Source organism: Dendropsophus ebraccatus, chromosome 6, assembly GCF_027789765.1.
Source record: "Dendropsophus ebraccatus isolate aDenEbr1 chromosome 6, aDenEbr1.pat, whole genome shotgun sequence".
Classification (NCBI taxonomy): Eukaryota; Metazoa; Chordata; class Amphibia; order Anura; family Hylidae; genus Dendropsophus; species Dendropsophus ebraccatus.
The window spans coordinates 85,778,619-85,805,634 of NC_091459.1; the positions used below are offsets into that span (position 1 = coordinate 85,778,619).

The 27,016-nt window shown below is 44.8% G+C and overlaps 1 long non-coding RNA gene across 2 annotated transcripts in view; it reads left to right on the forward strand.

The window, feature by feature from the left end:
• Window positions 1-27,016, forward strand: part of LOC138795761 (uncharacterized) — an 84,692-nt gene that overhangs the window by 50,472 nt on the left and 7,204 nt on the right. The window contains exon 3 of one of the 2 annotated variants that reach the window (XR_011363671.1): window positions 3,670-3,811. The exons of the other annotated variant lie outside the window; for it this stretch is intronic. This is a non-coding gene — a long non-coding RNA (uncharacterized lncRNA). The remainder of the gene's footprint in view (window positions 1-3,669; window positions 3,812-27,016) is intronic. 2 annotated transcript variants of the gene reach the window in all.

The window sequence follows — 27,016 nt, forward strand, 5'->3', positions numbered from 1 at the left end:
TGACTGGGAGGGATCCTGTGCCAATTACACATCCCCACGCTGCACACTCTCCACCGGGAACACGCGTGATGCAGGAGAAGAAGGGGGCACCGGGAGCATGCGTGGGAGACGTGTATTGTGAAAGCCTAGTGACCTATGCCGAGCCCACCTACTCATGTACTGCTGCTAACAATGCGGTGCTTGGTTTCCTGTTCAGTTTCTTATTCACATTTATAGTTAGTTTCTTTTTTTACGGTTTCCCATTCACATTGAAATTAACTTGTGATGTACTAGAAGAGAACAGAAGACGTCAGTCAGAAGAAGAACCGGTCCCGCCATTGAAATAAGCTCAATTTATTCTGACTAAAAAGGATATCGAATATCTGAGGATTTACAGAAATCATTTGTATCAAGCTGAATTTTGACATTTTTGATGTTTTGATACAATTTAATAAATGGTCTACTAATGTATGGCTGAAAATGGTGTAAAAGTGGCGAATCCTACTCAAAATAACCTGAATCTTGATTTAGTCGATCATTTCTATCCATTAATATAGGAAGTAGCTTCTACAGGCCAAATGATCTTGGTTCAGTGATGTCTCACTAGTAGCAGAAGCTTCCTAGGGCCAGTTTCACACGTAATGGATCCGCAGCAGATTTCACACTGCGAATTTGCGGTGAAATCCACTGCGGATCCCTTGCCTGTCATTATCAATGAGAAGACCTACTCACATCCTACTGACATCCCGCTGCAAGTATGTAAGTGACAGCCCCCTTAACCCCCACTGGCTGGAGCTTATATTACCTGCTCTGTGCTCCAACTTGCTTCGGGGGTTCCTGGCATCTTGACGTCCTGCTCAGCCAATCAGTGGGTGCGGCATGGCAGTGCACTGATTGGCTGAGCAGGACATCCAGCGGGGAACCCACAAAGCAAGCTGGAGCATGGAGTAGGTAAAGTATGCTCTGGCCAGCGGGGGGTTAAGTGGGCTGTCACATACTTGCAGCGGGATGTTAATCTTCCCATTGATAATGACTGGCAAGGGATCCGCAGCGGATTTCGCTGTGTAACTGGCCCTAGGCCGTGTCTCTATATATGAGTTAGTTATGCGTTCTGGATACAGTGAAAATCGCGGGCACATCTCTCCCCCAATAGCCGCACAGTGTTGCAGGGATTATGGACAAATGGGGCTTGATTTCCACTGCGTTGAGAATGAATTCTGAACACATATGTGGAAACCTAGCCATAGAATAGCAATCTAGCAATTATAACATTTCTACTGGTTGGGAAATTGTGAATTGAAGCTGGTATTTAGGTTTAGAAAAAAAAATCTATCTTCAAGAAACAGCGCCACTCTTTGCTTTATTTTGTTTATGGTATTGTACCAAAAGTTACATTGAAGTGAAAGGAGTTAAGTTTTAAGTACCACTTACAACCTGCAGACAGGTGTGGCGCTGTTTTTGTTAGAAAGCCTTTATGTTTTTTTGTTTTGTTTTTTTAAACTCTGGATAAACCCTAAAAAGTAATGAGTCAATCCGCCTTCTAACCTATGTGTTACTGATTACTCTCTGTACATATATAGGAGGGAGAACCCTAAGTAGAATTCAGTAGAATTTGCAGTACTAAAGGAATATTCCCATCTAAGACATTTTTGCCTCACTGGATCTGGATATGTCATAAATGTCTAATAGAAATGGTTGCAAGTTGCTTTCTTTATAGTTGGCCTCCCTGGACCATGTCATGCTTGGACCGCACTGAGGGAGATTTATCAAACATGGTGTAAAGTGAAACTGGCTCAGTTGCCCCTAGCAACCAATCAGATTCCACTTTTCATTTTCCAAAGCGTCTGTGAGGAATGAAACGTGGAATCTTATTGGTTGCTAGGGGCAACTGAGCCAGTTTCACTTTACACCCTGTTTGATAAATCTCCCCAACTGTTTCCATATTTCCCATTTATGTCTATGTCTTGGTGTACATAAAAAAGGCTTGAGGGCCACAGCTCAACCAGATGATTCACAGGGGTGACGACAATTGTCTTTCCACCTATCTGAAATTGATGGCCTATCCTAGAGGTCGGTGCTTCTCAATTCCAGTCCAGCCCACCAACAGGTCATGTTTTGAGGGTATCCCATACAAAGAACACCTGTGATAATACCTGATGCACTGAGTATAATTATATCACCTGTGATTATACCTGATGTACTGAGTATAATTATATCACCTGTGATAATACCTGATGCACTGAGTATAATTATATCACCTGTGATTATACCTGATGTACTGAGTACAATTATATCACCTGTGAAATACTAAGGAAATCCTAAGGAAATACTAAGGACACCAAAGTAACAGGAGCGGAGATTCCCGTCATAGTGATGGGCATCCCGGCTCTAAACCGAGCTCCTGCACAGTGACAACCCGCTCTCCTCCCCAGGTGGCCGACTTGTCTCCTATGCAGCTGAGTGTGTCGGCCACCAGGAGAGGGGGGACATCACTGTGCAGTAGTACAGTTTAGAGAGAGGATTCCCATTTTTTACAGTAAGTCGTGATGCACGATGCACCACTACTTACTACTAGTCTTTATACTCTGTGGGCCAGACACTCTGTACCTAACCCCTGGAGTGTAAAAGCCAATTAAACACATTTACATTGTTCCCTATGGGAACACACAGCTCAGTTCCTGAACTGTCTTGGAACAGCCTTCCAGAACCGATTAAAGGGGTTATCCAGCGCTACAAAAACATGGCCATTTTGCTCCAGAGACAGCCCCTCTCTTGTCTCTAGTTTGTATAGGGTTTTGCAATTCAGTTCCATTGAAGTGAATGGAGCTTAATTGCAAACCACACCTGAACTGGAGACAAGAGTTGTGCTGTCTCAGGAAGAAAGTGGCCGTGTTTTTGTAGCACCAGATAACCCCTTTAAGTTTGAGAACAGAGGTAATATTGTACAGTAATGATGGTTGGATCCCTGAGGCCCTCACATGAACCAAATTGCTTATGTGCTTTACCTGAGTCCGTGCAGATCTGCGGCACAATAATGTAAGAGCATTACTCAATATTATCTGGACTTGTTGCTATTTAGAGTGCTGGCAACAGAACGTTCTTGATTCATAAATTTGCTATTTCTTGTTTCCAATTATCCTCTACCTGGCATGAAGCAGGGAGGGTTTATTTCAGGGCTTTCTAACTAATTTAACAAAAGCCTGAAAATAGCTGCTAGTAGTACAATAGTACTGAGCATGGCGTGTAGCAGCAGTTGTCAAGAATAGCATCAGCCGTGAGCCTAGGAAAGGCTTTGTGCTTCAGGACAATACCTTTATTAAATGGACTTAAGTTGTATCTGTAATGAATAATTTGGAGGAATATGGAGGTGGAGGGAATATTGTACTGTTGTATTTAAATAGCATGTACTGGAACAGATAGAGTTTTTTTTCCTGCATGCAGTCATATGTTCTTGTGGCTTATGTAAAAGAGTTCACTTCTGCAAGATGCAATAATACATAGAGATTTATTCATAGTGCAGGAACCAGTAGTACTCTTTTGTATAGTTCAAATAGTTAAAGTGTACCTGTCATTATCATTTTCAAAATATAAACCAAAAGTCGAAGTGATATAAAGTATGTTTGCAATTTACATAATTTTTTTTTTTATTTAAGTTATCAAGCTTTAAACGCTATACTTACTTGTATCCAGGTCCAGTCTCCTAAATCAAATGTAGGAAGTACAAGGTACAGGCCAATACAGAGTGTCACAGCTTAATGTTTCCATCAATCAAAAATTTTTCAGCCAGCACAAGACTAAAAAGCTTCCTTCAGGAGACTTGACCTGAATACAAGTAAGTTTAACTTTTTTGCTTTAAAACAGTAATGTAAGTTGAAAACAACATGCTTTATTCCTACAATTTTGTGTCACTGATGAAGGTAAGAGGTTAGTCCAGAGCAAAATAGGCATGAATTATAGATGTCCACCACAATGTCTCCATAATGAACCCTAAGGGCAGTTTCAGACAGTTATGCTGTTGACACTTAAGGCCTTATTCTACGGGCCGACAGTGAGGAGCAAACGAGTGCTGGCAGCTCGTTTGCTTCTCATTCCCCGCTCGCTGCCGCCGCTATTCCACGCGGCTGCAGCAAGCGGGTGAGTGCGGGAGGGGCCGAGAGGAGCTGCGCGGGGGGGGGGGGGGGGGGGGGACTGTCCAGGGTGATCGCTAGATCTTCCGGGCAGCCCATAGAGAATAATGGCGGTCTGCTGCCACCGCTCCTATTCCACGAAGCGATGGCAGCAGATCGCTGCTATCACAGTCATTTGTTTTTCAACATGTTTGAAAGACAAATGACACAACGATCAGCCGACATGAACGGTGTCGGCTGATCGTTGCCTTCTATTTGACGGGACGAGTAACGGTCAGTATCGGCCGAATACAGCCGATAATCGTTCAGTGGAATAGAGCCTTTAGGAAATGCCTGCTCAGGCAAACACTAGTTTAGGTGGGTCATTGCATGTCATGCACAACTATCTGAGGAAGAAAGCTTATGCTTTTGAAACGCGTAATACTCTGTGCGTATTTTAAATTAACTTTTTAAATATTACCATCATCGTTCCTGGGATTCCTCTGAGGCAGCGCTGGCATCTAGGAGTTTGACGCTTTTTTTCCGCTAAGTTCCACCAGCTTTACTAAGAGATATGCGCCTCTTAATAAAATGGGGGCAAGGCTTTATTTAAGACTGGTGTATCATGCACCCCTATGTGTACAGCTGGCTATGCAAGAAAGATAGTGAGTGCCAGGACTTTTCTTCATTCAAAAAAAGTTAGCTGTTGGCTGAAAATTAGCTATCGTACCTGATTGCCCCATACACAGTGTAGCTACCATGAAGGCAGACCATGCAATTGCTATAGGGGTGGTGTGGAAAGGGGGACCGGTCTGCCTTCATGGTACACCACTGATGGCCTCTCTTGTGGCCAAGGCAGCATTGCAGCTACAGCCACGAGAGCCATTGCCTCATACACATAGTCACCAGGGTCTCCCTCAGCATTCGTTCTTCGAGCTCCCCCCCGCATGAATGATGTCACTTGTGCACAGGGGGGCTGGGAGAGCGAAGGAACGCGGGCTAACTGTGCCGGGCCAGGTGAGTGTGTGGTGGGTGAGGGGCCATACAGTACCGTTCAATTTCATTATATGTCAATTTTTTACCGTACAATTTTTCATTGTCTGTTGATGTTCAGTAGAGAAAAATAATATATTAAATAAATGTCATATTTATCATGATTCCTTTAAAAAATGTAAGCCAGTATAAAACTTTAGAAGCAGCCAGGGGGTTATTTAAATCCTGCAGACAGTAGATTATGTATTGTATGGAATAGCTGGTAATGAATAGTGCAGAGAATAAGAAGCTGCAGAATGTGCAGTGTCCTCCCCACCTTCCTTCATAGAGCGTTTGTCTCATCTGTTCTCTTTCATCTGCCTCTTCCCTCTGAGTCGTGATAAAAAACTGATTGATTCCTCATGATTTCTAAGGTTTAACCTGACGTGCCACACAGTGACCAATGTGATAGGTGTAATATAATGGGACAGATGAGACAATGTGCTAATGTGCTGACTGAATAGCCTGAAGCATTACAGCACAGCACGAGCAACAGAAATAGCAACTGCTAAATGCAGGCATAAATCATTTGGGGTATTGGCGACTGCACGTACACCATCAGTAACAGGACTGTGTGAATGTGGCTTAGTCTCTCAGCTCCCTGCTATTTGTAGTCTTAATAACCAGAGTGTCTAGGAAGACATGTTTATAAACAGTTTATGTGTATAGAACTTTATAATATGCAAAAGAATGTACCCACAAAGCATTGCAAGAAAGAAAAATGTGTATGTGTCTATTGTCTATTTCTGCTTATCTATCTATATCATAAAAATGAAAGTCTGTCTGTCTGTCCCATATAGACTTCCAAACGCCTGAACCGTTTGACCCCAAATTTGGCACACAGATACATTGGGTGCCAAGGAAGGTTTTAGCGAAGGTCCTGTCCCCGCCAAATGTACAGGAGGGGAGGGGGAGGGGGAAGAGCGGCGCCCCATAGAGATGAATTGGAAAATCTCCACACTGCACACAGGAGATATAATTAGCTGCAGCTGCCCTAAGAAAATGGCAGTTGGAGCCTTAGCAACCAATAGGATTACTGCTTTCATTTTCACAAGGAGTTGTGGTTGCTAGGGAAGCTGCCTCACAACATCCACAGTAATAACTGGTAGACCCCCTACTCCATCTATACAGTACATGTATACAGGACCCCCTACTCCATCTATACAGTACATGTATACAGGACCCCCTACTCCATCTATACAGGTATACAGGGCAGTATTACCAGCTGCTACTGCCCTAAGCACTAAACCTGAAGACGCCCCATCCTCACTCACCAATTAGCATCAGGACTGGTAGGTAATAGCTCCACACATCACATTTAAAACCGCCACACCAGACCTGACCAAAACCACCAGACCTGACCAATACCGCCATACTGTGACTGGATAACAACTCCATACCAGACCTGACCAATACCGTCATACTGTGACTGGATAACACTGCCATACCAGACCTCACCAATACCGCCATACTGTGACTGGATAACACCGCCATACCAGACCTGACCAATACCGCCATACTGTGACTGGATAACACTGCCACACCAGACCTGACCAGACCAATACCGCCACATTGTGACTGGATAACAACTTCATATGAGACCTGACCAATACCGCCATACTGTGACTGGATAACACTGTCATACCATACCAAATAAGACCTCCACACTAGACCTGACCAATACCGCCACATTGTGACTGGATAACACTGCCATAGCAGACCTGACCAATACCGCCACACTGTGAATGGATAACACCGCCATACCAGACCTGACCAATACCGCCATACTGTGAATGAATAACACCACCACACCAGACCTGACCAATACCGCCATACTGTGACTGGATAACACCGCCAGACCTAACCAATACCACCAAACTGTGACTGGATAACTCTGCCATACCAGACCTGACCAATACGGCCACACTGTGACTGGATAACACTGCCATACCAGACCTGACCAATACCGCCATACTGTGACTTGATAACACCGCCATACCAGACCTGACCAATACCGCCATACTGTGACTGGATAACACTGCCACACCAGACCTGACTAAACCAATAACGCCACACTGTGACTGGATAACAACTTCATACCAGACCTGACCAATACCGCCATACTGTGACTGGATAACACTGCCACACCAGACCTGACCAATACCGCCATACTGTGACTGGATAACACTGTCATATCACACCTGACAATTACCGCCATACTGTGACTGGATAACACCGCCATACCAGACCTGACCAATACTGCCATACTGTGACTGGGTAACACCGCTATACCAGACCTGACCAATACCGCCATACTGTGACCGGATAACACTGTCATACCATACCAAATAAGACCTCCACACTAGACCTGACCAATACCGCCACATTGTGACTGGATAACACTGCCATAGCAGACCTGACCAATACCGCCATACTGTGACTGGATAACAACTCCATACCAGACCTTACCAATACTGCCATACTGTGACTGGATAACACTGCCACACCAGACCTCACCAATAACGCCATACTGTGACTGGATAACACTGCCATACCAGACCTGACCAATACCGCCATACTGTGACTGGATAACACTGCCACACCAGACCTGACCAGACCAATACCGCCACACTGTGACTGGATAACAACTCCATACCAGACCTGACCAATACCACCATACTGTGACTGGATAACACTGCCACACCAGACCTGACCAATACCGCCATACTGTGACTGGATAACACTGTCATATCAGACCTGACCAATACCGCCATACTGTGACTGGATAACACCGCCACACCAGACCTGACCAATACCACCATACTGTGACTGGATAACACTGCCATACCAGACCTGACCAATACCGCCATACTGTGACTGTGTAACACCGCTATACCAGACCTGACCAATACCGCCATACTGTGACTGGATAACACTGTCATACCATACCAAATAAGACCTCCACACTAGACCTGACCAATACCGCCACATTGTGACTGGATAACACTGCCATAGCAGACTTGACCAATACCGCCATACTGTGAATGAATAACACCACCAGACCTGACCAATACCGCCATACTGTGACTGGATTACACCGCTAGACCTAACCAATACCACCAAACTGTGACTGGATAACACCGCCATACCAGACCTTACCAATACCGCCATACTGTGACTTGATAACACCGCCATACCAGACCTGACCAATACCGCCATACTGTGACTGGATAACAACACCAGACCTGACCAATACAGCCACACTGTGACTGGATAACACTGCCATACCAGACCTGACCAATACCGCCATACTGTGACTTGATAACACCGCCATACCAGACCTGACCAATACCGCCATACTGTGACTGGATAACAACACCAGACCTGACCAATACAGCCATACTGTGACTGGATAACACCGCCATACCAGACCTGACCAATACCGACACACAGTGACTGGATAACACCGCCATACCAGACCTGACCAATACCGCCATACAGTGACTGGATAACACTGCTATACCAGACCTTACCAATACCGCCATACTGTGACTGGATAACAACACCAGACCTGACCAATACAGCCATACTGTGACTGGATAACACCGCCATACCAGACCTGACCAATACCGACACACAGTGACTGGATAACACCGCCAGACCTGACCAATACCGCCATACAGTGACTGGATAACACTGCTATACCAGACCTTACCAATACCGCCATACTGTGACTGGATGAATCTGCCATATCAGACCTGACCAATACCACCATACTCTGACTGGATAACACCACTATACCAGACCTGACCAATACCGCCATACTGTGACTGGATAACACTGCCATACCAGACCTGACCAATACCGCCATACTGTGACTGGATAACACTGCCATACAAGACCTGACCAATACCACCATACTGTGACTGGATAACACTGCCACAGCACCTCCACCAACTCTATACTACAGGTATACAGGACTTGTAACTGTAACTTGTAACAGTAACTTGTGTGTAGAATGACCCTAATGACCACTCTGAGTAACTTGTGTGTAGAATGACCCTAATGACCACTCTGAGTAACTTGTGTGTAGAATGACCCTAATGACCACTCTGAGTAACTTGTGTGTAGAATGACCCTAATGACCACTCTGAGTAACTTGTGTGTAGAATGACCCTAATGACCACTCTGAGTAACTTGTGTGTAGAATGACCCTAATGACCACTCTGAGTAACTTGGGCAGCATAAGCTGTAAATACTGCTTTGGGCCTACAAGCTACTGAGGATAGCTGGTCGGCCAAGGAGACACATAGTACATCTGTATTTGCAAACATAGAAAAATGCTTTATGGTAGCTTCCCATGCACCGGATCCGCAGCGTGAAAACATTTCACACACTTATGTCTCCCATACCTCACCCTGCTTACGGCTCAGCCTCCAGCTCATTGTCCATAAAGCAGGGATCGGGATGGGAGGTGAAGCAAGGAGGCATGCCACCTCTTTGACTGTTGTACTATAAAATTAAAGGTAGCCTCATGCGTAACAGATCCGCAGTGGATTTCACGCTGCGAGTTTGCGAATTTTCATTCTGCTGCCAGTATGTGACCCAGCCCATTTAACCCTCGCATCCCGGCTCGGCGCTGTGGCTGTGTGTGAGGCTTCAGGTGGTCCCCATCAGCCAATCAGTGCTGCAGTGCACTGATTGGCTGATGAAGAGTGAGGGCAACCAGGAGCCTCACACACAGCCAGGGCACTGAGCAGGTAATGTACGCTCCAGACGGGGGGTTAAAGGGGCCAGGTCACATACTGGCTACGGAATGAGAATTCCACTGCGGGTATGTGATCCATTCACTTTACACTATCAGGATCCACAGCGGATTTTGCTGCAAACTCGCAGCGTTGAATCCGCTTTGGATCTGGTACGTGTGAAGCTACCTTTCATTTTATAGTACAAGAGTCAAAGAGGTGGCATGCCTCCTTCCTTCACCTCCCACCCCAATCCCTACTTTATGGACAATGAGCTGCATGGTGAGGTATGGGAGACATAAGTGTGTGAAATGGGTGGCAGCTCACTTCACTCCCTGGCTCAGGTCTCGATCTGTCTTATTACAAGAAGCGGTCTCCATGGACTTATAAACCGGCTGTATCCAGAGGTCAGAGTGAGTCTCAGCACTGGACTGTTTGCTGTGTTTTTCATGAAAAAGCAAAACTAACATAAAAAAGCATATATAACACATAAAGCACATAAACACACACACATAGTTGCTATGCTTGGCTTGGCCATGAAGACTAAAATGGTTTCAGTGTAAAGGTTAGGTTAGAAAGCTGACATAACATACCTGGCTCTGTTCTAATATTTACAGAGCAGGACTCCATACCGTTCAAAGAGTCAGATGGGAAGTACGTACAGTTATCTTCTGGAAACAATGCAGTCCTTGGGATCAAAGCCATGAATGTTATGTGTGTTGTTTAGGTTGGCTTTTTTGGCATCCTGTCGACCTCCAGCTACTGAAAGCAGGTCAGATGGGGCCAAAGAGCCATTAGTCTTGAGATGCAGGAGCTATAGTAGGGGTGTCAAGCTGCGGCCCTTCAGCTGTTGCAAAACTACAACTCCCATTATGCTTAAACAGCTAAAGCTTTTGCTGTTCAAGTATAATGAGAATTGTAGCTTTGCAACAGCTGAAGGGTCACAAGTTTGACACTCCTGCCCTATGTTGCGTTTACACAAAGCGATAATTCGCCCAATCGATCGTTTAACGATTTTGAAGCAACGATTTAGTTTTTATAATGATCAGCGTTTAGACGAATAAAACGTTAGAAAAATCGTACGAAAATCAGTAAGAAAAATCGTTATTGCGATCGTTTTTAAGATCGCTTAAGCCAGGGGTTTCAAACTCGCGGCCCCCCTCCTTGCCAGAGCACTGCCCTGGCGTCCGCCACCCGGCCCATTGATCGATCACTCTTGTGACCGCAAGCAGTGTTTTGCTTGCGGTCACGAGAGTCTGTGTTGGGCGGCCTCCGGTGATGCTGCCTCCCTGGGGGTGTCCCCGGGATTCCCGGGCAGCACGCGCACCAGGGAGCTGTGTGCGCAGCAGCTGTTACTTCCGGGTCAGGGAGCGCTGACCCAGAAGTAACAGCTCGGCGCACACAGCTCCCTGGTGTGCGTGCTGCCCGGGAATCCCGGGGACACCTCCAGGGAGGCAGCATCAGCCGGGGGCCTGTCCATAAGAAGGGAGCTGCGACGGGGGATCGAGGTGTTAGGTGAGTTGTTTTTTGTTTTGTTCTTTATCTGCTTTGCGGGGGACAAGATATGGGGACAACATCTACAAAAAGGGAGGGTGGCATGTATAACGGGACAACACAGTGGGGGCATTTATAAGGGAGGCATCTATTTGGGGGGAAAGATAAGGGAGGCATCTATATGGGGGAAAGTTAAGAAGGGGCAACATAAAAGAGGCATCTATATGGGGGGAGATAAGGGGGGCAACATAAAGGAGGCATCTATATGGGGGGAAGATAAGGGGGCAACATAAAGGAGGCATCTATATGGGAGGGAAGATAAGGGGGGCAACATAAAGGAGGCATCTATATAGGGGGGAGATAAGGGGGGGACTACATGGGGGGCATCTACTATAGGGGGACTACACAGAGAGGGGCTCCCAAGGAGATGCACATGGGGCCATCTATATGGAAGACTGAGTAAGGGGCCATCTCTACACAGAGGGGGGCATATTCTATAAGGTGGATCAGATAGAGTCAGCCTACCCACTAAACGAGGGTGTAAATGGGACAATACAAATGTGCAGTTAGTAGAGAGATGAGGATGGTGCCAGAGTGAGGAGCCTAATATGTTTCTCTGGTAGATTCTGTGGATTCGTGGCTCGGAGAAGTTCTCACAATGGCCCAGGAGAGAAGGAGAAGATGATGAAAAGGGAAGAACTCCGATCAATGAAGACATCCCCTGTGAGTCACCTGATGTAACTTTCATGTTCAGAAAGTTAAATGTTAAGGAACTGTCAATACAGACATTTGAATCTGAATAATAACTACATTTGATGACATTGGAATGTTTTTGTAAGAGCTTTTCTTGTGGAAACCCTGATGCGGCCCAGCCTCACCCAGACTCTACCTCCAGCGGCCCCCGTGTAAATTGAGTTTGAGACCCCTGGCTTAAGCCCATCTTTTACATAGGGTGAATCTTTGAAAGACTGTTTACACAAAGCGATCTGCAAATTTTTAGCGAACGATGAATGATGATTTGTGAACATGTTGAAAAATCAAAATGAACGATTTTTCGCTTGTCGCTTGATCATTTGCTGTGTTTACATGGAACGATTATCGCTCAAATGCGATCGTTACATTGAAAATTCGAACGATAATCGTTCCGTGTAAACGCAGCACTAGAGGTGGGAATAATAAGAATAAATATGAATTCCTATTGTATATGTAATAATAAAGACAATCGTTTAATCTTTAATGTATTCATTCATCTTGGCATCTTTTCTATATGCATGTCTGTGTTTTTCTTTTCTGGGGGGTTTTCAATTCTTAAATAGAAATCCTGGAATTGCATGATCAAAAAAAAATCACATGACTAATGAGAGCACAAAAAAAGGCAAACAATGGCAAAAAGCAGGAGTTTAAAGAGTAACTGTCATGTTTTTTTTATTGCAGAAATCAGTAGTATAAGCGATTTTAAGAAACTCTGTAATAGGTTTCATCAGCCAAAAAAGCCTCCTTCTGTACTCAAGAAGCAATCTCCCAGCCTACCCCCTGACTTCTTATCTGCGCATTATCAGGCAAACACGTCTTCATTACAGAGAAGCCAGTGAAGACGGGCTCTGCTCTCTCCATTGTAAGCCTATGAAGGGGGGAGGGGTCGAGGGAGATGAGGGAGCAGGAAGAGGTGACATGAAGGTCAGCTGTTTGTAGACTCTCTGGGCACCTAAACCACAGGATTCTGGGGTCAGAAAGGTCAGTGCTTATCTAGGAACTTACTGAGAGAAGATTGCAGGGTGTTGTGCTGTGCAGAAATCCTCTGTGCTCAGTCACTCCTAACAGCCCCTCCCCTCTCCATAGCCACATAATGGAGACAGAAATCCTGCTTCATTTGATGTGAGGGGGGAGGCTGGGAGATTGCTTTTTCACTACAGAAGGAAACTATTTTAGTGCATAAAACCTATTACAGAGTTTCTTAAAATCGCTTGTACTGTTGATATTTAATGTTTTCAGAAAAATGGCCCTGAAATGACAGTTACGCTTTAAGGCAGTTTTCTTGGCTGTTTTTTTTTTGTTTTTTTTTTGTAGGGGGGGGGGGGGGGAGCTAACAAAAGACACTTAAAGGGGTTGTCAGGCGCTAAAAAATTATTCACAAAATAACACACATTACAAAGTCAAAGTTATACAACTTTGTAATGTATGTTATGTCTGTGAATGGCCCCCTTCCCCGTGTCCCACCACCCCCACCCGTGTACCCGGAAGTGTGGTGCGCTATACATACCTGTCACGTGCCGACCACGGTCTCTGATCTTCAGTCAGTGACGTCTTCTTCGGGAGGCCGGCGGATCTTCCCGAGTGCCGGCCGCCCTCTGCAGCGTCATCCGAAGCTCAGCCGCGATTGGCTGAGCATAACTGTGCTCAGCCAATCGCGGCTGAGCGGCTGATGACGCGGCCACGGGTACACGGGTGGGGGTGGTGGGACACGGGGAAGGGGGCCATTCACAGACATAACATACATTACAAAGTTGTATAACTTTGTAATGTGTGTTATTCTGTGAATAATTTTTTAGCGCCGGACAACCCCTTTAATTTGTGTCTGAGGGGAGCCTTATAAACATAATAGATACTAAAATGACATACAGTATTTATAGTATTCAAAGCTGCATAACAAAGAAATCAGCTTTATTTAAAATGGGAACATATTATACGATGAATTGGGCATAAAGAGTAGACTGCTTGCTATCAAACCCGCAGTTGGGCCAAGACTTACAGCCATAATACGGATACAAAATTGTGTCTGTATTATGCTAGTGTGACCCGCACCTATATGAGCCCTTCGTGTTTTCTTCTTTACCACCATACTTGTGAGTTTCAAACATATGCAACCATTTTGCAAGATAAAGTCCCATTCACATTGATATTTGCTGTGATCACCATCCTATACATGTGAATGATATTTTCACAACCCTGTTCAATAACAGTGAATAGTTTTCACATCGATTTTAAAGCAGCATATTGCCCAAATCCAGAGTTGTACACCAGAGCTACATTCAGAGATACAAAGGATACAGTGTCAAGTCATGGCTGACTTTATCATACTTGTAAGGATACATCTTATTGGCAAGGGGAATCAAAGCACCTAGATGTCATTTCTACCTTTTGCAGCAATGCTGATTGATTAAACTATAGAATAACAGTTGCAGTCCACAAGATTACATGTATCTCATTGTATGATGTAGTACTGCAGCTTCACATAGGCCATGGGTTATTCACACATTTCCAGGAGTAATAACAGCGGAAAGATGTTCTGGAATTGTTATCTCATGGTAATACAAGCATCTACTGTAAGAGACAAAGCAGCTCAGATGATAGGTCCTTTATAAAACCAGTGACTAGAAGTGACGTCTTCTCTGATTGTAGATACTCACTTTTATTTTCTTCTCCATACCTTTATAATGACTTCTGCAGTTTGCTGCCAAGATGCTATAACAAGTACTCCTTATATGAAAAGGGTGAAGGGTTACAATATCACTTTAATTCGGGTTATTTTGGAGATCTAGAAAATAAATTCTGGCACTGTGTTAAACTTAGAAAAACAATCCAATGGTGTCATCTGAAATATGTCACACATTGGTTCGCTCATAGACTTGACTTATTGGCCCCTATTTTGCTAAAAGCCTAAAAGTCAACTTTACTTCCCACTATGCATATGGTTTGGTTGTCATAATGGCATAGGTTCCAGCAAAAACTGGATTAAAACCTGGAAGCTATCGTTGTACCAAGATAAGGTAGGGAGGACGCAACCTCTATGAGCTTATGAATTTATTACATTGTCATCTCGAAAAACTGTCATCGCTGCCATCCGTAAGCAGGAAAAGTCATTTAAAGCGCCCGTCTAAAATCTCTAGTGTATGGACAGCTTAATGGAAAAGTACATCCAATATGCTAAGATTGATAGTCTTGAGGCAAGGCCAGAGGATTTCTGGTGGACCTCTTAATTTACATATGTCCTAGAAGAATGAGAGAATGAGAATGAGAGTATGTGGGTTGCGGTTAAACCTTTAGTAAAGCCGTACACTTTGATTCTCTACGTAAAGCGTGACCCAGCGGTGTAGCATTTCTTTGTAAAGCATCTGTTATACAAACTATCCCACTCTCCTAATTTGACGTCATGTAAATATATCTGTCCTAGAAAATTACCTATGTAAAATAAACCTCATACTCACTCCCTGAAATGATATTAAAAGTGAAAGCGGGATTTTGACTTACATCTGTTCGGCACTGTGTACTATAACAAACACCTACACAGCACTCAGTAATTGTTTAAAAAGCTGCGCCTACAGAGAACATAATTAAAGAGTATTGGAAATGTTTTCCATTCCTTTCATTTAGCTGAGCATGAGAGGATATGATATGGGAAGGCAGGTGGCTTGTCAAAATTCAATCGTGATGCATCCCAGAGCGGGGAAATGTGATTGAGATTATACAATTGTAAGACAAGTGTGCTTTTAATATTGTCGATGCACAATGTGCAGTGATGAAGCAATTGAACTGAGCAAAAACTTTCATACAATGCTCAAGTGAAGAGATCTCAGCTGTCAGACAGATGAATATATGGAAAAGACAAAGTGAATGTTCACTAATTCATTTCTCCTATTAGCATCTATGAGGTCCGGGTCTCCAAACTGCAGCCCTCCAGCTGTTGCAATGTTACATTTCCCATCATGCCTGGACAGCCAAATCCAAAGCTTTAGTGGTCCGGGGTGATGGGAATTGTGGTTTTGCAACAGCTGGAGGGCCGCAGTTTGGAGACCCATGATCTAGAAAGAGTAAACACAGAGCAGGTTTCCATCACATAAATATATGTCCCAACAGCTGGGACCACCCCAATCCGGAGACTAGGGTGCCCATTGCTGCGTTTATAAAGGAAAAGTGGGCATGTGCAGTCATTCTCCATTACAGCCCATTGGTATCCTATAGACCCTAATGGAGAGATATCATATGTATGGGGCCACTAATCTTCTGAGCACTGGTAACAAGTACCCCATTTTGGTTGGATTTTTTTTTTTACACGTATTTCTTTCTAGTGCAGGTACTGTATTGTGAGAAAAACTATGCCTGCGTGTGGTGATCAATGGCTGCATGATGGTGCCACAATATTAACAGCATTGTGCGGCCATTGGTCACTGAGTGTGGGTGTGGTTTTGTCCACATGCTTTGATTGCTATACCATATCCCCAATCCTGCCATGGAAGTGATACTTCTGAGATGACAGGGAGGCAGAGGTGAAGCTCTGGGGGTTAGGAAAGGTAATACACCCTTTAAGGAAATGAGCACACTATGGAATCCTGGTGGATCACCCGCTCGCGGCCATGCACATATCCGCCTGTGCCACAGGCGACAATGTGCGTAGGAGCGAGCTGTGGAATCTGTGGCGGGTGATCCATGTGCACATTTCCTAAAGGGGACAAACTTAATTAGTTAGAAATGCCCTCTGGAGCTGCCAAATTAAAAAAATAATCCAAAATCATTTGACTTGATCCACAATTGCTGCTGCTCCAACAGTGCCTGATCTAAAGCCCTCTCTGCCTCTTCCTGCTTCTGATGATGCGCCAGCTCTGCAAGATCTTCCCACTCAGACAATCACTGCCTGCAACGTTGACCCCCTGATTAGCTGCTGATTGGCTGAGCAGGCATTTCCTGCAGGGTCGGCACATCATTGGAAGCAGTAAGGGTGCTTTTACACACGCAGATATCTGACAGATTATCTGAGAGATTTTTAAAGCCAGAAACAGCCTATAGACAGAGAACAGGTCATAAAGGAAAGACTGAGATTTCTCTTTTCAAATCCATTCCTGGCTTTGGCTTCAAAATATGTCAGATATCTGTGTGTGTAAAAGGACACTTAGAAGCAGAAAGGACCAGACACAGTGAAAATTAAAGCAACTCTATACCCACAATCTGACCCCCCCAAACCACTTGTACCTTCAGATAGCTGCTTTTAATCCAAGATCTGTCCTGCGATCTGTTTGGCAGGTTATGCAGTTATTGTCCTAAAAAACAACTTTAAAACTTGCAGCCCCGTGCCAAACGGGAGTATCTGTGCCCTAACTTTGCAACACCCCTCCATCCCTCCTCCCCATCCTCCTCATCATTAGGAATGCTCCAGGCAGATTGTCTCCTATTTCTCTCCTGTGTCAGCCCGGCACATGGGCTGGATCGTTAAAGGACAACTCCGGCGAATTTTTTTTTTAGCTTATTTAACACACATTACAAAGTTATATAACTTTGTAATGTGGTTAAATACCCGGTCTGGCCCCCTTCCCCCACTTTCGGACCCCTGACCCCCCGCCCGGAAGTTAAAGAATGTATACATTACCTATTACGGTCGTCACGGTCCTCTTTTCCCGGGCGGCATCTAGTGACGAAGACGTCAGAGCCGGGGGGCGGTCCGGGTCTTCTTCCTCCTCGGCGTCTTCATGGAGAGTGAATGGGACGGAAAAGGCTGCTGGTGCACATGCGCACCAGCAGCCTTTTCATTGGCTGGAGCGCATCACATGGCTTCCAGCTTGCTCAGCCCTGATTGGCTGTGGTTGCTGGAAGCCATGTGATGCGCTCCAGCCAATGAAAAGGCTGCCGGTTCGCAAGCGCACTGGCAGCCTTTTCTCTCCCCAGGACCCGGAAGTCAGAGACATCGCTGGACGGCGGATGGCGGTGACGGTGAGGCGGACGGCGGGCGAATGGAGTGGCGTTCGTCACCGGAGGGATGGTGAGTATGGTGTCTGTGTGTGTCTGTGTTTTTTTTTTTGGGGGGGTGTCCCGCCGGAGTTGTCCTTTAAGCACTTGTGCAATGTTCAGCATGCAGCAAATGTTCCAGTCAGGGCTGTGGAGTCGGAGTCGTGAAGTCGGAGCTAGCTTTGGCTGGAGTCGGAAAAAATGTACCAACTCCGACTCCAGCTTTAAAAAAATCTTTAAAAAATGTAGAATTGAATTTTGATATAAATTTTACAAGTTTTGGTCATGAATATATATTATGAGCAACATTCTAATAGGACACTGGCCCTATTACATAAGGGTGGTCGGGGAATATATCAGTAATAGGACACTGGCCCTATTACATAAGGGTGGTTATGGAAAAGTTGTCAGTCACTATTTGACAGTTTGTTTCTGAGCTGGAGGAGTCCATTGTGTCGGGGGAGATCTGTGCTGTTCTCTTCCTGGATGCTGGATGACTGTATATGAGCAGCAGTGTAATATGAAGATATCCTGTGTAATATAGAGAAGAAGGAGGAGGAGAAGACATAAGTAGTGTAGCAGTAATCTCTGTCCTCAGTGTGGTGTTTTCTTTCTTTCTGAAGTTTTTCTTCAGTGGTCTATGGCTGCAGCTGTGCGTTTGTGTGTGTGCGCGCGCGCTCGCACGTTATGGCTGCAGTAGGCTGTGTGTGTGCTATGACTACAGCAGACTGTGTGTGTGTGCTATGGCTGCATCAGGCTGTGTGTATGTGTGCTATAGAAATATGTAGAAGACGGCACTTCCGTGGCGGTGGTGCTCGAGGTGAGAAAAATGTTCAGATATTAGGAAGAGCCCGGCACTCACCAAGTAGATTATGCTTCTTTATTGTAGTGTAGCAAACATATGGTACAAGGACGCGTTTCGGCCAAGCATGGCCTTCATCAGCTTAGGGGTGTACAATGCAGTGAGGTCACCAACAGGTATATATACATAACAAAAAACCGCCAAAGTATATGGGCGGGGCCAAACGTGATGACGTCACAAAGTGGGCGTGGCCAACGTAAAACGTCAGGAAGTAAACAATATGGGGAAAACATCAATGGGAATGGGAGGGGAGTAACAGTAAACAATGGGACATGTGTCACATGATAATGAAGAGTATACACTGCAAGGAAGTACATATAAACATAAACAAACATGTTGCTAGAGACGGCAAATAATAAAATCTTAAAGCAGGTCAAGGGGGAGTGGTACAGAGCGGCCAGTTGCTCCGATCGCAAAGTGAAGTTCATGAGGGAGAGCCGTGTTACAGCGCTGCTGTCAGTGAACGGAGTGTGCCCGTCAGCGCATGGACATGGGTGCGCGGATCGGGCTGCTTGTGACAGTCAGATGCTCAGCGAAAACAGGAGATGCGGGACATCCAGATGCAACAGAGGAGTGTGGATATGCCAATGTCAGGCTCAGTCTTATGGTAAGTAGAGTCCTGGTACCGCGATGGAGCTGGTAGTCACCATGAAGAGTTCATAAATGTTCCGAGGGCTACAATCTGCTTTAGGATGTGGAGTAGTACAGGGGACAAGTGTGGCGGACACATAGGAGGCGGTGCGTCCACCTCAAGGCTATAAGTAGAGCACATATAGATACATAGTAGGCGTCACATATAGTAAACAGCAGTATATACAATATGTACAATATATACAAGAGTTACAATAATATACGAATAGGCATAACATGTTGTATACAGGCCATATGTAGGACAGATAAAGATACTAGATAGCTAGAGGATCACAGCAGCTACAATAGTAAAATAGGCAAGGGGTCGTACCTGGTACATCATCAGCTGAAAATCATAATAGGGTCGAGGGAGTCTCAAGATGCTTGGAGTGCCTGTAAGGCAGAAAGGAAGCAGTCAGGTATATGAGAATAAGTTAGGAGATGATGCTAGATAGCTCGTATTCCCTGTTCAGCCCCCTGGGAGTGAGAGTTTGCAGAGTGTGTATCCAATATGCTTCTCGTTTTTGAAGCAGTTTTTTGAGATTGCCACCCCTCTTGGGTACTCTAACTTGTTCCAGTACCTGGTATTTCAGTTGAGCTATAGAGTGGCCCCTTTCTTTGAAATGATGTGGTAGTGGGAGCAGTAGATTCTCACATCTGATGGTGGACTTGTGCTTGCTAATGCGGTCACGGACCATCTGCATGGTCTCCCCAATATACAATAGGCCGCATGGGCATTTAATACAGTATACCACATTCTTGGTGGTGCAAGTGTGATAGCCCTTAATTTTGAATGCCTGACCTGTGCGGGGATGGCTTACCTCACTACCCTTGAGAACATTGCTACACTGTGCACAGTGGAGACAAGGGAATGTGCCCTGTCTCCTGGTAGCTAGGACCCTTTGTCCAAGTGTCACAGTGGAAGTGGGGCACTCTGCTCTGACCAAGTTGTTATACAAACTAGGTGCTTTTTTGTTACATATGAGGGGGTGTGTGGAAAACTCTGCAATATTGGGGTAAGACTCTTGCAATATGTTCCAATGTTTGCGTACGATATTGTCAACCCGGGGCGTGAGTGGGTGGTATTGTCTGACAAAGGGTATGCGCTTAGTGGTGTCATTGGTGTCTCTAGGTCTGCTGATCCCATCTCTGGCCTCTCTGAGTATGTGTCTGGGGTAACCCCTTTCCAGAAACTTGTTTTCCATCTCCTCCAGTCTCGTGTTCCTAGTGTCCGGGTCTGCCACGATGCGTCTGACCCGTTGGAATTGCGACTTGGGGATAGATCTTTTAACACTCAGAGGATGTGCACTGTCAAAATGCAAAAGGCTATTTCTGTCGGTTGCCTTTATAAACAGGTCAGTGGTCAGTCTACCCGTATCCTTCTTACTCACTCTAGTGTCAAGGTAGTCTACTGACTCGAGACTGCAATGCATAGTGAATTTCAGTTCAGGCCACACAGAGTTTATGGCTGAAAGAAATGCATCGAGAGACTCCCTCGGACCGTCCCATACACAGAACACATCATCAATAAAACGTTTCCAGGTCTTGGCATATTTACAGAAATCATTGTTAGTGTATACAAAGTTGCTCTCAAAGAAGGCCATGTATGCATTTGCATACGGGGGTGCCACGTTGGCTCCCATGGCCGAGCCGCGGCACTGGAGATAGTATTTATTCTCAAACATGAAATAATTCTCGAATAATACAGTTTTGAGGAGGTCAAGGAAGAAGTCCTGCTGAGTCGCTGGGTAGTCACTGGAGGACAAAATCCATTCAGTTGCTTGTATGCCTGTATGTGTGCTATGGCTGCAGAAAGCTGTGTGTGTGTGAACACTATGGCTGCAGCAGGCTGTGTGTGTGTGTGCTATGGCCGCAGCAGGCTGTGTGTGTGTGTGTGTGTGTGTGCTATGGCTGCAGCAAGCTGTGTGTGTGTATGTGTGTGTGCGCTATGGCTGCAGCAGGCTGTGTGTGTGTGTGCTATGGCTGCAGCAGGCTGTGTGGGTGTGTGTGTGTATGCTATGGCTGCAGCAGGCTGTGTGTGTGTGCTATGGCTGCAGCAGGCTGTGTGGGTGTGTGTGTATGCTATGGCTGCAGCAGGCTGTGTGGGTGTGTGTGTGTGCGTGCTATTGCGTGCCCCTACAGTGACCTTCTATATCAATGTGTGACCTCTTTATCACTATGTGTGACCCCTCTCTATATCACTATGTGTGACCCCCTGTATATCACAGGGATCTGGCATTGTTAGCAGTGTTTCTTTAAGTATGGTGAATATTTAGTTAGAAACATAGAAGACTGTCAGCAGGAAAAGACCACCTGCTCCATCTAGTCTAGTTCTGAGTTGTTCAGGACATGGAGGCTGGAGACTGGCTGCATCCACTGCACACAGGTGAAGCTGCTTTATATACAGTATTCCTTTATTAACTCAGAAGTCGCCCCAGGATCATGTAGGACATTAGGGAGAAGCTGCTGAGCCAGTGTGATAAATAACTCCCCTGGTATATGACTGGCCATTTATGAAGGAGCAGGAGACGGGAGTCTGAGTCGGTCCTGATAAAATTCAGGAGTCGGAGTTGGAGTCGGAGCTGCAACTTACCGACACCACAGCTCTGGTTCCAGTGGCATTCCTAATGATGAGGAGGGTGGGGAGGAGGGACGGAGGGGTGGTGCAAAGTTAGGGCACAGATACTCCCGTTTGACACAGGGCTTCCAGTTTAAGTTGTTTTTTAGGACAATAACTGCATCACCTGCCAAATGGACCCCAGGACAGATCTTGGATTAAAAGCAGCTATTCGAAGGTACAAGTGGTTTGGGGGGAACAGATTGTGGGTACAGAGTCGTGTTAAGGCAGTGGGGGATTAGGGCAGCTAAGTACATGTATTCATTTTTTATTTTCGCAGAATGGTGGAATGCTCACCAGATTCGCCCCTATTCCATGGCATACGCCTGCTCGCTTGATTGGTGGGCAGGGGGCGTGGGGTCCTCTCGCACCTGATTTATCAAGTTTTACGCCTGGAAACAGGTGTAAACCAGCCAAAAATCTACAACTTCTTCAGAGCAGATTTTTGCAAAATGCCTGCATTTTATTTCATACACCAGTCTTAATAAATGTCCCCCAAAGTGCTTATTCCCAGTGGCAGAGAAGTGGTCGCACACATGTTCACTTTCTATTAAAGTCTATGGAAAGAAAAATCCAATATTAGGCTATGATCCCACACAGTATATTTCAACCCATGCTAGGAAAGGATTGAAAACACAGAAAGGCTATGTTCACACACTGTTAAAACTGAGTGGATGGCCACAATTTAATGGCAAATAATTCCCGTTATTTTAAAACAACAGCTGTTGTTTTGAAACAACAGCCATTATTTGGCTTTAAATGATGGCTAATAGAGAATTACTGCGCACACACGCACACACTTGTCCTCTATGCGATCCATAATATCAATGGTGCTTTCAGTTTCGGTGAATAGACACTTATTGCACCTGGACTTAATACAGACACAAAAATGCAGCCATATTACACTTATCTGAATTTGCCCTAAGGCAACCTTCATACCAGAACACTGAGCACAGCTGAGAAATGTACCATAAAACATAAATGGTGCATCACAAGACACCACAAGGCTAATGTATATATGAAAAAGTGTTATCTGTGAAGATAAATTTTTACTTTCTTTTTCTGGTGCCTCTGTTTTTCTTCACAGTCAAGGAGAAAAAATATCCACAAAATTAGGCTATGTTCAGACAACGTCAAAAATAGAGAAAAGGCGGACGATTTTGCAATTTTAAATAATGTCCGTTTTTGCCGCTATTAAACTGACTGCAATGGCAATGCATTGAAGCAAACGGAAAGACGGATCTCCAATGCGCACAATGTATTGAATAACGGACGTTTTTACCACGGAGGTCAAATTAATTATCATGATCATTATTTTCGGACGTCTTTTGCAAACAGCGGATGTTTTTTATTTGTTGCTTACACACAGTTTTTCTTTTGTCACCGTTCTTTCTCCATTTTTACTATTAAATTCACTGGACTTTTCTATTAAGCCGCACCCAAAGGCCAATTAGTAACCCCAAACTAGCCGTCATTGCACTAAAGGAAGGCTAGACAGCTAGATGACATCCGTTATTTTAGACTCAAAATGACGGACATCTTTTTAAACTGAGCTGAAAAAACATTGTGTGAACATAACCGTCCATCACTAATACTACTGTGTTATCATCCTGTGAATTATCTTAATATGTTCAGCTTGGAACATATTACAAGGGGTAGTTCACCAGAGATTTGTCATTAACTTCTATAAAATAAATAAATAAACAAATAAAAATCAAGTCTTCCAGTACTTATCAGCTGCTGCATGTCATGCAGGAATTGGTGTATTCTTTTCAGTGATCATAGTGATCTTTGCTGACACCTCTGCCCACTGTCCAGAGCAGTAGCAAATCCCCATAGGAAACCTTTCCTCTTGCTATCCAGACTGAAAGAAATTCCACCACTTCCTGCTGGACATACAGCAGCTGATAAGTAATGCTAATGGACAACTTAAGATTTTTTTCATAGAAGACTTTTCTGGCACCAGTTGATTTGAAAGAATTTTTTTCTTGTGAACTACCCCTTTAATGACCAGTACAACAGGGATGGAAACCAATGCACACAAGCATTACTGATGGATGGGATCATTTGGAAGATACAAAGAATTATGTAAATATGCTAAAGTGTCGTGCTTGGAGTTCATCATCAGTGTGCCTGCATTGCCTTCTGTCTTTCTTCAGAGCATGTGGCCCCCAGTTGTCACACAGTCCTTATTCCTTGTGTCACTGCACACCCACATCATGCAAAGCTGGTCCATCTAAATAACAATGAAAGATCAGCAGAAATATTTATAAATGAGACCATTTGTTGTGCCCTACTGCTGTGGATTGCATATACATCAGCTAACTAGCCTAGGATTGAATGCTACCATTATTAGGTGCTATGTTAATATCATTGCAGGCATCCATTCATGCTCTGTCTGTCAGATGCTTATTACTATGCTATTTGAGGTCATACATTGATGAGTGGCGTAGATGTCTTGGTTGTGCACCACTGTCTCCCTTGTATAATTCGGCCTCACATGCATCTATTGACCTTACCAAGGCCTGATCTCTTTATTTACTCATACTCGTATGTATTATGTCAGCAGATCTTCAATAGCTCATGAACTAATAATCTTTTTTCATAGGAAGTGATCTAGAAAATGATCAGTTAATACATTGTTATTACATTGTCAGAATGTAGCCTGAATGCCCTTTTACACAAATCGATTATTGGCCATATTTGGCCATTATGCCAGCTGTCGGCTGATTGTTGTCTTTAACATATTGAAAGGCGAAAAACAAGGATAACAACGATCTGCTGCAGTTGCTCCATGTACTAGTGTGGTGTCCCACCACGCTTGTTTTTTTTGTGTACACATGTCGCAAAAGCTCCTTATTCCAGGTTAAGTGGTGAGGAAGGTATTTTAGAGTTTCACCACAAGATGTCAGTTTTTTTTATGTATGCTCTTATGTATTGCACAACTGAAGCCAACAAACTGTTACTGTTTTATGTGTACCATATGTTAAGTGCTGACCTATGGGAGATACTCTTTGTAGCCTATAATTTTTCTTATTTTTATTGCACACATTCCTTTCCATCATCCACAGGGTCCCTTACATAGTCCCTGTAGGAAGTTACTTGGTGGGAGAAGGTGTAGTGTCAGGTCTACCGAGATTCTCATGGGAGAAGGACACACAGAGCAGACGTCCCTGCTGTAGCCAAGCCAGGGCCTGGCTCTCCCAGGACTTTTGTTCGGGACAAGTCAATTCAGTTCAGTACGAAGAGTGTGTTTAGTGAGTTGAGTCTAAGACACATGTGTATGCAGATGCAGATAAAGACGCTCAACTCTTCCAATATTCCTACTAGATCTACTAGGCAGTGCTAGACACTACAGAGGGAGAAGAGTCAGCGAATATCCTAGCCCATGCTGTGAACAAGTCTAGAAGGTGCAGGGCAGTATCCTGAGATAAAAGAGGAACTAGCCTCGATATGTAGGACCAGAGGGTCTACGTATCCTATCTCGCAGTGCAGGTAACCGAGAAGCCTTAGCTTCACCCAGATAACCTGGGTAAGTCTGGGGCTTGTATGACCCTATTAGGACGAGTCACTCGAAACTGTAGGGCAGAAGGTGGTCAGACTATAGTCTATACATGGGTACAAGTATTTCTCACTCACACACAAGTATTCTCTGTAGTTCCGGCAGAGCACAATACTACATTGGATTAGGACTCCCTTGACAAACTCCTCTCTTCTACGCTGCTCTACTCTACTTTAAACTTTCCAAGCACCGCTACAACTACCTCTACTCTACCTCTTCAAGCATCTCCTCAGCACGAACAAGTTTAAGCACTTAATCCATACAAAGATCTATTTGCTGCCAGTGTTTTGTACTATAACAGTAAAGCTGTTATATTTTTACATCACTGGGACTCAGTCATCTTTTCCTCTGCACCAGCACCTATACACACTAGCCACCCTTTCTGTGGCTGGCGGTACCGATAGTTCGGGTGGGCCGATTTTTAAATGTAATAAAATTGCTGTTGATTTGATTTTTTTTTTTTTTTGCCTAGTATTTGGGAGCTGTTCACATAATGCTTTCATTCTATGGATAGCTTGCACACCAGGAACTCTAGGTACACATTAAGGGGGACATTTATGAAGACCGTCATACTCATACATTGGTCTAAAAGTAGGCCCTTTGCATGCCTCTTAGTGAAACTGGCCTGATCTGCGCCTGCCTTATGGCAAGCGAAAAAATCTACACCAGCTCCTGAGCAAGCGTAAACATCTGTCATGATTTACACCTGTGAGAAGGCATACATCATGGTAAATCAAGCGCTGGAGGAGGCCACGTCTCCTTCCCGCCTCGCTGCGCCCTCTGCCCGCCCATCGGGAAAGCGGCAGATATGGCTGGCATGTACCAGGGAGAAGAGGCGTATATGCGACTTCTCCCCAGCATATGCGAGGGGCGCAATGATGGTTAATCTATAGGGCTTTATTGCCAGATTGAGTCCAAAAGTATAATAGAAAAAAGCATAGTAGATTACAACTAGAGATGAGCAAACCTGCCGGATTTCTGGTTCGTACGAGCCAGAAATTTGGGCATCTGACTCTCCCTGTCTGCCGGCTCCATGCAGCGGGTGGATACAGCCCAAGGAACGCTTGGAAAACTGGGATACAGCGTGTGCCATAGGCTGTATCCCAGTTTTCTAGGCGTTCCTTGCGCTGTATCCACCCGCTGCACGGAGCCGGCAGACAGCGGGAGTCAGATGCCGAGTTTTCTGGTTCATACGAACCAGACATCTGGCAGGTTCGCTCGTATCTAATTACAACATTCCATGGAGTCCAGTAAAAATAGGTTGAAGTTAAAAAT